Source organism: Ovis aries, chromosome 25, assembly GCF_016772045.2.
Source record: "Ovis aries strain OAR_USU_Benz2616 breed Rambouillet chromosome 25, ARS-UI_Ramb_v3.0, whole genome shotgun sequence".
Taxonomy (NCBI): domain Eukaryota; kingdom Metazoa; phylum Chordata; class Mammalia; order Artiodactyla; family Bovidae; genus Ovis; species Ovis aries.
The window spans coordinates 21,665,876-21,678,378 of NC_056078.1; the positions used below are offsets into that span (position 1 = coordinate 21,665,876).

Below are 12,503 nucleotides of genomic sequence, written 5' to 3' on the forward strand. Positions count from 1 at the left end.
TATTGAGTTACTGATACTATCTAACCATCTCATTCTCTGGCACACTCTTCTTTTGCCTTCAGTCTTTCTCAGCATCAGAGTCTTTTCCAGTGAGTCAGCTCTTTGCATCAAGTGGCCAAAGTATTGGAAGTTCAGAATCAGTTCTTCCAGTGAAAATTCAGGGTTGATTTACAACTGACTGGTTTGATCTCCTTGCTGTCCAAGGGACTCTCAAGAGTCTTCTCCAGCATCACAATTCGAAAGCATCACTTCTTTGGTGATTGGCCTTCAATTGGTCCAGTTCTTACATCTGTATATGATTACTGGAAAAACCATAGCTTTGACTATATGGACCTTTGTCAGCAAAGTGGAGTCACATTACCTTGCACTGTTTCCCCACAACAGGCTGCTTCTTACTATTTGTGAGTCAAGCAAGATAAATATCCACTTCATATCTTAGTTTCCTTGGTGATACATAATAGGAGCACCCACCACATGGAGTAATTCTAGGGACCACACAAGTTAATTTCTACAAAGTGCTCAAAAAATAGCTTTAAATGAAGCAAGCATTTTAATGAGTTTTTATTTTTGTCATTGTTATTTTAAGATAGTTTTGTTTTCTAATGCCATGCAATGAAAGTTGGGTTTATTTAGGGATGTGCAGCATAGTTAAGAAGTGCACTTCTTAAATAGTTGGAATGGAATAAGGAGATATCTTTCTGTCTTTTCACCCCTCAAAAATAAATGAATCACTGACCTGAATGAATATCACTGTTCCACCTAAAACTATTCCTATTATTTCCAATATCTAATCATCTACTTAATGCCAACATACTGGCATTTCCAATTATGTGGTTTATGCTCCTTGTTCCTAGCAAAGAATAGGACCCTGAAGAAATCAGTCACTAATGCAATTGTTTTGATGCTTTCCCAGGGACAAGAAGAGTGAAGAAGGTGGGAGGAAGGAATAAGCTGGTCAGGGTGAGGAAAGGAAGATTCTGAGAGGCCAGAATACAATGGAGTTGAAAAGAAGCAGAGTAAAAACTATTTGTCCAATATTTTATTTACATCTTGGACCTATCTTGAGGGTAGATGCCCTGATGCTAAACCTAATAAGATGTGTTGTTAGAGAAAAATCCCTGTTCACTTAAGAGAACATTCTTTACTAATACAAGATAGAGGGATTCATGCAAAGGAAAATGATCAGAGTGTTGTACACCAGAAAACCTGAACATCAAATCAATAGTAACTGGTATTTCCAAAAGACCCTTTTCACTGTACTATTTTTCATACTGCCTCTCAAATTCATTATAAGCAAGTTTTCCTGTAAAAATGGAACACCATGGTTAAGATGATGAAAACCTGGCCTCAGTACATGGTTATCATATTTCTCCTCTTTGAATCTGCCAATACAGGCTGCTTTGAATTTTTTCTAAAAAAAATCACCATTCATTATTATAATTTTTTTTGCATTGCTCTTATCAAATTCACTTTATACATCAGTCAGGATTAGATGTTATGTACATGGTTATGTTCAAGAAAGGCACTGCATTTCATTATCCCTATGCATCTCCAGAGAAAGTTAAACTTACATAAAGCTGTCTAAGTTCCCGAAAGGCAGTGCATCAATTTTCAAGGTCTTAAACAATGGACAAAGGTTGTTTCTAAGAAGAGCGGCTAATGCTCACTTAGCTTAAGCAATGGACAAAGCATCCTAAGGGATGTAGCTAATGTACCCTTCCCCTCAAAATAATAAACTCCCCCATATAAAACCCTAGGCTGATGAAAAGGAAATTACCTCAAACTTTCAATACACACCTTGTTATGAGACCACTATCTTAAACACATGTAGAACTTTAAAGTAACAATAATATATTATGACAGACTACAATTATTCTCTTCCTCATGCTCCTAATTAAATGTATTGCCTGGCAAGCTTCCTACTGATTGCCAAACAAAATATACATTTTACAAATGATTCCACATTATGCCAAGTTCCAGAGGAAGCGGCAATTACTGAAACTATGATAAATTTTTAACATTCTCAGCCTGAAATGTGCTATGTAATGAAGGCTTTTTAAATTAGAAAATACATTCAAAGGTTGTTTTCTGCCTTCATTTTCATAATGGGTTCTCAGGATCTCCTGTCAGCAAATTATGTCTTAAATCATTGAGCTTGGATCGTACAAGGAAAGATACCCAGAGGAGGAGTGGGTAGGCTTCGGTGATATTTTAAGGAAACCAGAGGCCAGAAATCTTTCATAAATAGTGGTTACAATAAAAATCTATCTCTTCAAAAAGGATGGCAGATCAAGCTCTGGAGTAGACAGTTTGCCAGTTAATCATTAAATTATATGTTAGAAGGTATAATGAGAAAGGCTGCAGTAATCCAGTGATGTTGAGGCCACTGACAATTTTATTAATGCAAGTGAAAGGGATACCTTTTGAAACTTGATTTATTGGTGCAACACAAACCTCTCAGGCATTTTAGATTTGGCCCCAACCTTGAGTCTCACTCCTCTCCTTGTCCTCGCTCAGGTTTTGACATCTATCCTCCTCTCCTTTTCTTTATCATGATTAGTATGAGAAGCAAGAAGATGATATAGCTCATCAGTAACAGTTCAATTAACTAGAAATCTGGTTTAATTACAGAACCATATCATAGAAATTTTGAGGACTTATTTTGTCTTTTTTAGGGACAGAATGTCTTTGAAATGACTTGCATTTTCTGCTACTGATTAAAAATAAAACAAAAGGGTTAATTATATCTTGTGCACTTTATAGTCCCTAAATCTCTGAAGCTCCAATACTTTGGCCGCCTGATGTGAAGAGCTGACGCACTGGAAAAGATTTTGATGCTGGGAAAGGTTGAGAGCAGTAGGAGAAGGTGGTGACAGAGGATGAGATGGTTAGATGACATCACTGACTCAATAGACTTGAGTTTGAGCAATATCTGGAAGTCAGAGGAGCCTGGCATTGTGTAGTCCATGGGGTAAGAGATAATCAGACACCACTTAGAGAGTGAATAGCAATAACACATTTTTGGTAACATAGTATCATTTCCTCTATGAAGGCTGACAACTTCACCTTTAATTATTTTTTCCTCTATCTTTATATAAAATAAAACTCATGACATTGTGGTTAACTTAAGAGATGAAAACAATGATATATGATGATATACTATATATTATGATCCATAATAGTAGTTAATACATTTAGTATTTTTTATGTACTAGGTACTATCAGAGGAGAGTGAAAAGCTGGCTTAAAACTCAACATTCACAAAACTATGATCATGGCATCTGGACTCATTGGAAAAGACCCTGATGCTGGGAAAGATTGAAGACAGGAGGAGAAGGGGACAACAGAGGATAAGATGGTTTGATGGTATCACCAACTCAATGCACATGAGTTTGAACAAGCTCCAGCAGCTGGTGATGGACTGCAAAGCCTGGCATGCTGCAATCCATGGGGTTGCACAGAGTCGGACATGACTGAGGGACTGAACTGAACTCAGCTGAAGATACTATCCCAAGGGAAGCCCATGGCTCAGCAGTAAAGAATCCACTGGAGATGCAGGAGATGGTTTGATCCCTGGGTTGAGAATAACCCCTCAAAGAGGAAATGGCAATCCAGTATTCTTGCCAGGAAAATCTAATGGACAGAGGAGTCGGGCAGGCTGCAGTCCAAAGGGTAAACTGAACATACACACAAGTACTATCCCATACAAAGACTAATTTTTTAAGATATAAATTTATTTATTTTAATTGGAGGTTAATTATTTTACAATATTGTATTGGTTTTGCCATACATCAACATGAATCTGCCACAGGTATACACGTGTTCCCCATCCTGAAAACCCTTGCCACCTCCCTCCCCGTACCATCCCTCTGGGTCATCTCAGTGCACCAGCCCCAAGCATCCAGTATCATGCATCAAACCTGGACTGGTGATTTGTTTCATATATGATATTATACATGTTTCAATGCCATTCTCCCATATCATCCCACTCTCACCCTCTCCCATAGAGTCCACAAGACTCTTCAATACATCTGTGTTTCTTTTGCTGTCTCGCATACAGGGTTATCGTTACCATCTTTCTAAATTTCATATATATGTGTTAGTATACTGTATTGGTGTTTTTCTTTCTGGCTTACTTCACTCTGTATAATTGGCTCCAGTTTCATCCACCTCATTAGAACTGATTCAAATGTATTCTTTTTAATGGCTGAGTAATACTCCATTGTGTATATGTACCACAGCTTTCTTATCCATTCATCTGCTGATGGACATCTAGGTTGCTTCCATGTCCTGGCTATGATAAACAGTGCTGTGATGAACATTGGGGTACACATGTCTCTTTCAATTCTGGTTTCCTCCGTGTGTCTGCCCAGAAGTGGGATTGCTGGGTCATAAGGCAGTTCTATTTCCAGTTTTTTAAGGAATCTCCACACTGTTCTCCATAGTGGCTGTGCTAGTTTGCATTCCCACCAACAGTGTACCAACAGTGTAGTTCCCTTTTCTCCACACCCTCTCCAGCATTTATTGCTTGCAGATTTTTGGATCGCAGCCATTCTGACTGGCCTGAAATGGTACCTCATTGTGGTTTTGATTTGCATTTCTCTGATAATGAGTGATGTCGAGTATCTTTTCATGTGTTTGTTAGCCATCTGTATGTTTTCTTTGGAGAAATGTGTATTTAGTTCTTTGGCCCATTTTTTAATCGGGTCGTTTCTTTTCTGGAATTGAGCTGTATAACTTGCTTGTATATTTTTGAGATTAGTTGTTTGTCAGTTGCTTCATTTGCTATTATTTTCTCCCATTCTGAAGACTAATTTTTATAATAATTCTATAAGTTTAGAATTATCCTTATCCTTATCTTACAGATGAGACATTTGAGGGATGGAGACATTAAATATATATTTTATCAAGTTTCACAGCTAATAGGTATTGGAGACAGGATCTGAACTCATGCATTCTGGCCATAGGATCTTTTGTAATGACCAGTCTACCCTATTTCCAGTGAAATATACTAAGATGACTCTAAAATATTTTAAAAGGTCTCCTTAGACATTGGTACAAGTTACCAAGATCGAAACAGAGAGCAAGTGGCAAGGTGGCTCCCCAACAGTGATTTACTCCTACACAGCAACCTCAAGGAACACAAACCAAATCTGTGTCCCAGTCCCAATTAAATAAAAATGAACTACATAACATAGGCTTTTTGCGTTTTATCAAATTGTTGAAATAGCACTAGTAGCCTACAGTCTTGATATTTCTTCCTTGAGATATTACAACTTTTATTACTGATCTTAGTACCCTCTCTCTTTCTCCCTGGATTCTAATCACTAAATTCAAACCTCAGTTATTATAAATGCCATACTAGACAAGAGACTGAATGCTGATTTTATTTATAACAAATAGATTGCTATATTATAAATCATTTTCTTACCTGAGAATCTCAGTTTTAGACATAGTTATTTAGACTTAGTTTAGACATGGTTATTTCATTCTAACACTGAAATTTAGTGCTGCAATAAAGTAGAGTGAAATTAATATAGACTTGAGAAATACATTTTGTCTTCATCCTAATACTTATTAGATATGAAGCTTTAGGTAAATACTTTGTTGGCCTGAGCTTATTGTATCTTTGTTAAAGTAATGATGGTGTTACTTGCCACACAGTCAGGATGCATAAAATTATGTATTTTACCCAATATTGGGCACTCATTAAGTGCTCAGCCGATTTTACTTTTTATTTTTCTAATGCCTTTACAAAGGATATTTGATTAAAATGTACCCTTTTTATTTTCAGAATTATAGCAATTGACACACAGTACAAACTGACTTGAGTTTCTTGCTGACAATGTAACTCTGTATAGCCTTGTCCATAATATTTCACTAATAGAAAAACAATACAAATATAAACCTGTAAGTTTTGTCTGTGTATACTTGTTATTGTTGTTCAAGATTGTCCTTAAACTCCATATAGAGAGTTGAATTACATTTAATGATAGATCTTTTGGTGCTATAAATATCCCAAGATTAATGATTTAGCTCTACAAGGGTACTGGCAGAATTCTCTTACTTGTAGCTCTGACTTCAGATACAAAAGAAAAAAGTAATTATCATGGAAGCAGCTGAAAATGATGAGATAAAGAGAGGTACCAGACTCAAACAAGGACATACTGTTCCTCTACTATTCAAATATGAAACTTTAATTAGTCAACTCTCTCCCTCTGGATGTTACTTTCCTTGTAAAGTGTCATTCTCAAGTTTTGAGGACCCTGTAAAAGTCCTTGAAAATAAGCTAGTGAATTATCAGCTAGCAATCATCCTGAGTAATTAGTATCCTGAGGAATCTTTGAGATTCAAGTCTGAAAAAGGTGTTGCCCCATGAAAGAAGGAAAATACTGTCTGAACATTGCATATGTATATGTATATTTTTTCATTTTGCTCCTCTCATTCCATATTATTCAGAAGAGCCTGGCTGCTATCAGAACAACATAAAAGTATCTTAAGGGCTTAACACAATAAAGGTTATTCCTCTAGCATATCACAGTCAAGGTGGATTGTGGGGTGATGGTTCATGTTCCACATAGTCATTTAAGAACTCAGACTCCTTCTCATAATAAAGATAACCTAACATCTACGGCTGCATAGCCCTCAGAAGAATTCATTGGAACCAGACATCTGACATGGAAAATGAGTGAGGGTTTCATGGGAAATCTTAGATATAAGGATAAAAATTAGAACATATCACTACTACCTGTGTTCTATAATCTAGACACATAGATAACTGCAGATAAAGCTGGAAAAAGCATTCTATTTGGACACAGGAAAAAAAGAAAACAGGGTTTTATGAACTCACAGCATTTCCTCTATATATAGTCGCAGGGGTGCTAAAATCTGCTATCTTCTTTTGTCACTTTTACAACAGAAGTCCATGCTCCCTGTGAAGGTAATTTTGGATGTCACCAAGTAGGTGGGGAAAAAAAATTGGGAAAATCCCAAGTGTCTTCACCAATACAGCTGAAATTATAAGAGATATACTTTGCCTGGGCAGAGGACCAAATCTATTTTTTGTTTTGCAAATGTCACAGTGTAGATGGTATATTATTAACAGTAAAAATTACATAAGTTTAACTTTATGCATGGTGATAATCAGTTCAGTTCAGCTCAGTCGCTCAGTCGTGTCCGACTCTTTGTGACCCCATGAATTGCAACACGTCAGGCCTCCCTGTCCATCACCAACTCCCGGAGTTCACTCAGACTCACGTCCATCGAGTCAGTGATGCCATCCAGCTATCTCATCCTCTGTCATCCCCTTCTCCTCCTGCCCCCAATCCCTCCCAGCATCAGAGTCTTTTCCAATGAGTCAACTCTTCACATGAGGTGGCCAAAGTACTGGAGTTTCAGCGTTAGCATCTTTCCTTCCAAAGAACACCCAGGACTGATCTCCTTTAGAATGGACTGGTTGGATTTCCTTGCAGTCCAAGGTGATAATAGCTTTTTGTATTCAATGTTGTATTTATTAATGAAACAAAAATAAGGCTCATTTTAGAGATCATTTTGGGCATCGGCCTAGGGAGAATACTTCTAAAGTTATTAGTACTATTTTAATATTATTGTTGCTACTGCAGTTGTTGTTGTTTGTGTGTATATAGACTCTGTGTGTGTGTCTGAAGTAGGAATACCCTTCCTCATATGCACAAATTAATTTAAAAAAAACTTGAGACATAAATCTTTTATCTATTCTGAGCTTTTATTTTTCTAATTTACTCTCCACCTAGCAGTGTTGTTTCAAATCCTAGACAGACTTACAAGTCAGAGGAGACTTCATGGCATACCCTTAAAGGACCAAAACCACTAAACATCTAGGTGGATGCAGAAGAAGAATTAGAATTCTTTAATTACAATTCTATAGAGATATAATTTATTTATTTGTAGCAAAGAAGAGGTCACCTGGAAAGATATTTTTATTTTTGTGTTCAGTAATTCAGGTCGACAACCTTCTTCAGTTCTTCCTGTGAAGATTTTACTATTTTCTTGTGTAATTTTTTTCACCGAAAGCATATATAACCAAACTTTGATGTGCTTACTATGTTCCAAACACTGTTAAGTTAGTCAGTTTTCCGCATCCAGCACTGCTGCATAATATTGTGCAGAATGTTCGCTGCACAAATTTAAGAGTTGCCATTCCTACCATGAATACTCCCATAATTGTGCATATACTAATTTATGCAGCCTTACATACTCATTCTGCTCCTAGAATCCATTCTGTTGAAGTTCAAAGTCCCTTAAATTTTCTCCAAGTTAATATATGAATATCAGTTGGTCTAAATCTAAAAGCAAGGAATTCAGAGCCAATTAAAAATAAATCATGGAGGTGGAAACATCATCATAAGTTTTCTGTTAGCATATATCTTGAAGCATGGAATTCAATGGATGGTTCTGAATTGAGGGAATGATTCATAAGCTCCAAAAAAATATACAAGGATAGAGATTCTCAGCTGTTATTCTGAATGGGGTCTTATTAAAGCATCAATCTATCTATCTGAACATTCCCAAGGATTATGAAATAAATAATTTCTTCTCAATTCATTTTTTATCAGTAACCTAACATTATCTTTCTCCCCCCCCCCTCTTTTTTTTTCACTCTACTTGAGGCTAAAAGCAAATATACTGAGGGGAAAAGAAAGTCGCAATTGTTGGATTTTTTTTTCCCCTTCTCAATTGGACTTTTGAGTTTTGGTTTGGAGAGAGATGTAATCTAGTGGTGGAGGCCCATAATTGACCATCAGAAGTTTTCTAGAACCTACAGTGGAGCCAGTAATGTTCATTTGAAAACCACAGCACTGCTGAAAATTGTGGTATATAAGTATTAGCTTTTTCTAGTGACCTCAGCCCAATTTTTGGTTTATTAACTTAATATTCCACCTAAAGATCATAGACATCTTAGAAACTTTGCTACTATCCATCATTTTTCTGGTGACAAGGACATTCTTGTATCAGCCTAAAGAGGAAACAACAGTTGGTAGTTTCATGGCTGCTGATTCTCACTGCTCCCTCTTTACCCACACCTGGCATCACTCTTTTATCAAATATTCTCTTAATCTTTCTTCAAGCGGAGTCTTTGTATTCATTTCCTGTTGCTGCTGAATGAATTGTCACAAACTCAGTGGGCTTCTCTCACAGCTCAGAGGTAAAGAATCTGCCTGCAATGCAGAAGACCTGGGTTCGATCCCTCGGTTGGGAAGATCCCCTGGAGGAGGGCATGGCAACCCACTCTAGTGCTCTTTCCTGGAGAATCCCATGGACAGAGGAGCCTGTTGGGCTACAGTTCATAGGGTCACACAGAGTCAGACATGACTAAAGCGACTAATCAGCAGCAGCAGTGATTTAAGACAACACAAATGGTGTTGTACAGTTGCAGAAGTCAGAAGTTCTAAAGAACTTTCACTAAAGTCATGGGGTTGGCAGGGCAGGACCTTTCTGGAGGCTGTAAAGGGAGAATCCATTCCTTTGCCTTTTTCAACTTCTAGTGGCCCTGAGCTGTGGCTCCTTCCTCCATCTTCTGAGCACATCACTGCAGTTGCTATTTCTGTCATTGCTTTGATGACCTTCTCTTTTCTGGTTTCTTGTTTCTTCTAGTAAGGACCTCTGTGATTACATCAGGTTGACCCAGATAATCCAGGATAATTTTCACATCTCAGTATCCCTGATGTAATTACACAGACAAAGTCTCTATTGCCACTGAAGGTAACAGTTGCCGGTTCTGAGGATTAGAAGGGGGACACCCCAGAGAACCATTATTCAGGCTGCTGCAGTCCTCAAGATTCATGACCAAGTAGTCAGACTTGGCTCCTATGAGGATTTCCCTGGACTTAGACAAATCAGCGTCAACAAATTGAAAGAGATCTGGCAGTTGCTTCTCCAGCTTGCAAGTTATTTCTTTTTACAACTGCTAGTGAAACTTTCAGGTTCTTGGTTCTTAATTGATTGCTTGCTCTATATTCCTCTTCCTATAATTCATTTCAAAAGGTGGGGCCTGAAGAAATTCAAAGATCTGGGAAAACCAGTTACCCAGAGAGACTATTTTTCTTCCTGGTGCTGCTCCTTCCTCATTCAGGACACAGTAATTTTAGTGTACTCTCTCTCCTCTTGGGGCTGTCCATGAAAACACACACATCCATTGCTTGAAAGTACGTCAAGTCTACCATGGAGTGAAATAAGTGGAGAAGTCCTAGTCTGTGGGAGATAGGGAACATTTCTCAGGTGATTATTATAAATATTCATTTTTTTCTTTCAGACCTACAGGTCTTGAAAATTCTGAAACATATTTTCATAAGATATTCAGAAACTGTACCTGCTGCTTATGTTAAGGGGTCATTTTGGGACATTAGATTGAAATCATTTAAGAAACCTCTTGGAAGCAATCAGTTAAGAAACTGAAATATGGGATACATTTCTCAGTGGTGGTTCTCCAGACTCACATGGGTGGTGAAAACTGACAAGGAAATCCATTTGTATGTGTCGTCATGCATGGGAAAGTAACCCCTGCAGCAGCAGCAACCCCTGCATCACCACCAAAAACTAGGACTGTTAAGTCATTTTTCATCGATACTTTGTTAGGACATAATGGGAAATCTGTACTCAGCACCAGCATTTGAAAACAGGTCTTTTTCTCGCCTTCTACACATTACTTCTCTGAGTGCACACATTAATCAAAGCCAATGTACTGTAAATACAATCACACTCTCCAACTGTGGGAGTCCCTCTTTTTCCTGTTGGCAGTGGCCTCGGCATTAATCATGTACACAATCTCTTACAGAGCCTGGGCACTTTTTCCCAGCTTCCCCTTAAACCACTGTGATATAAGGACTGCTCCTATTCCTTTTATATTGGACCAAATGTTATGGGTTTCATTTTCAATTTATGCAAATAATACTATTTAGCTTTTAATATTTCATGTTTGACCTTCTTAAAACCAATATACCAACTCACTTTCTAATCTGGTCATGGCCTGATGTTATCCTAGGGTCCAGTTGAAGAAGCATAGAGAAGGTAAAAAGGCCACTAATTTAGTAAAGACTTCCCTCATAGCTCAGTTGGTAAAGAATCTGCCTACTATGCAGGAGACTCTGATTCAATTCCTGGGTTGGGAAGATCCCCTGGAGAAGGGATAGGCTACCCACTCCAGTATTCTGGCTTGGAGGATTCCATGGCTGTATAGTCCATGGGGTTGCAAAGAGTCAGACACGACTGAGCGCCTTTCACTTCTATTTTCATCCCAGTTAACAGATTGAGTATAGAGGGTGTTCAAGAGTCTGGCTTGCCACCAGTATCTGGCCTTGATGCTTTGGAGATGATAAAAACTGACAGTAAGGGACTTCCCTCATGGTCCAGGGGCTAGGACTCTGTGCTTCCCAAAGCAGGGGGCCAGTTTCAATCTCTGGTTAGGGAACTAGACCCCATATGCCAAAACTAAAACTTCAGATGCTGCAATGAAGTTAGAAGATCAAGCGTGCCGCAAATAATATCTGGTACAGTTAAAAAAAAAAAAAAAAACACCTGCCAGTTAATCTTTGGCATGCTCTCCCACCTCTATTCTAGTCAGATATAGCTGCATTTTATTAAATTTTAGAACACTGCAAGGCCTACCATTGGCCTTGGGCTTATTGGGCTTATTCACACTGAGTGTGACGAGATCTACTGGTTTATGTAGCTAGTCTTCTTGCTAATGTGCCATTGTTGCTGCTCTCCATTGATTTACACACCATATTACATTATTTTATTGTAAAGTAACCCCAAAATGGTTTTTATTTAAGTAAAGGGTATGACTTAAAAACTTGAATGAAATAGCCAGCTCTAGTTTAGAAAAATATAGTATTTTTTACTTTCTCCCCCTGTCAGGTGTAATATTCAACTATTTAACTAACGCTATGTGAGACAACAGGCTTAATGTCTTTTGAAGTAAAAGTTTAAACAATATTATTGTCAAACAGTAGTCATCCAGTACCATGTTCAGCTGTGTGATCCTTCTCTTGTCTGTAGGTGATGGCCTTTGCCCAAAAATTGTCTCTTGCCATGGGGATAAAATAAACGCATGCCATAGCCAGGTATTTGAATCTGTTTTTATACTGGATGGCTCCATGGAGAAAGTCACATGGTCATATCAGATGGAACCGTATTATAAGGACTATTTTAGACTAGTTTAGAATTGTATACTTAATGACATTTCTTTTTAAACCAAAATTACAATAGAAACACATAGAAACGTCCGAGCTGAGACCTCCATACCTCCATTCCTTTTTCTCTATAACTTTCTAGATCCTGTTGCTCTTTTTTCAGAGTGAGTGCTTTGGTGCTGCCCCCGTGGGGTGCCTTGGATCATGGTGTCAGGATGTATCCCACCACACATCTCCTCCACCCTTTTCTGCATGGGGTCTATTTCATTCAAGGCCTGCCAGTTCTCTCTTTCTGAAAATAGGCCTCAAAGGTTTCCAAGAATTCTTTTGAAA

General features: G+C 38.0%; 1 protein-coding gene across 6 annotated transcripts in view; it reads right to left on the reverse strand.

Annotated features, from left to right (window-relative positions):
* The window catches only part of CTNNA3 (catenin alpha 3), a 1,860,557-nt gene that overhangs the window by 94,921 nt on the left and 1,753,133 nt on the right, over positions 1 to 12,503 (reverse strand). The gene's annotated exons all lie outside the window — the stretch shown is intronic.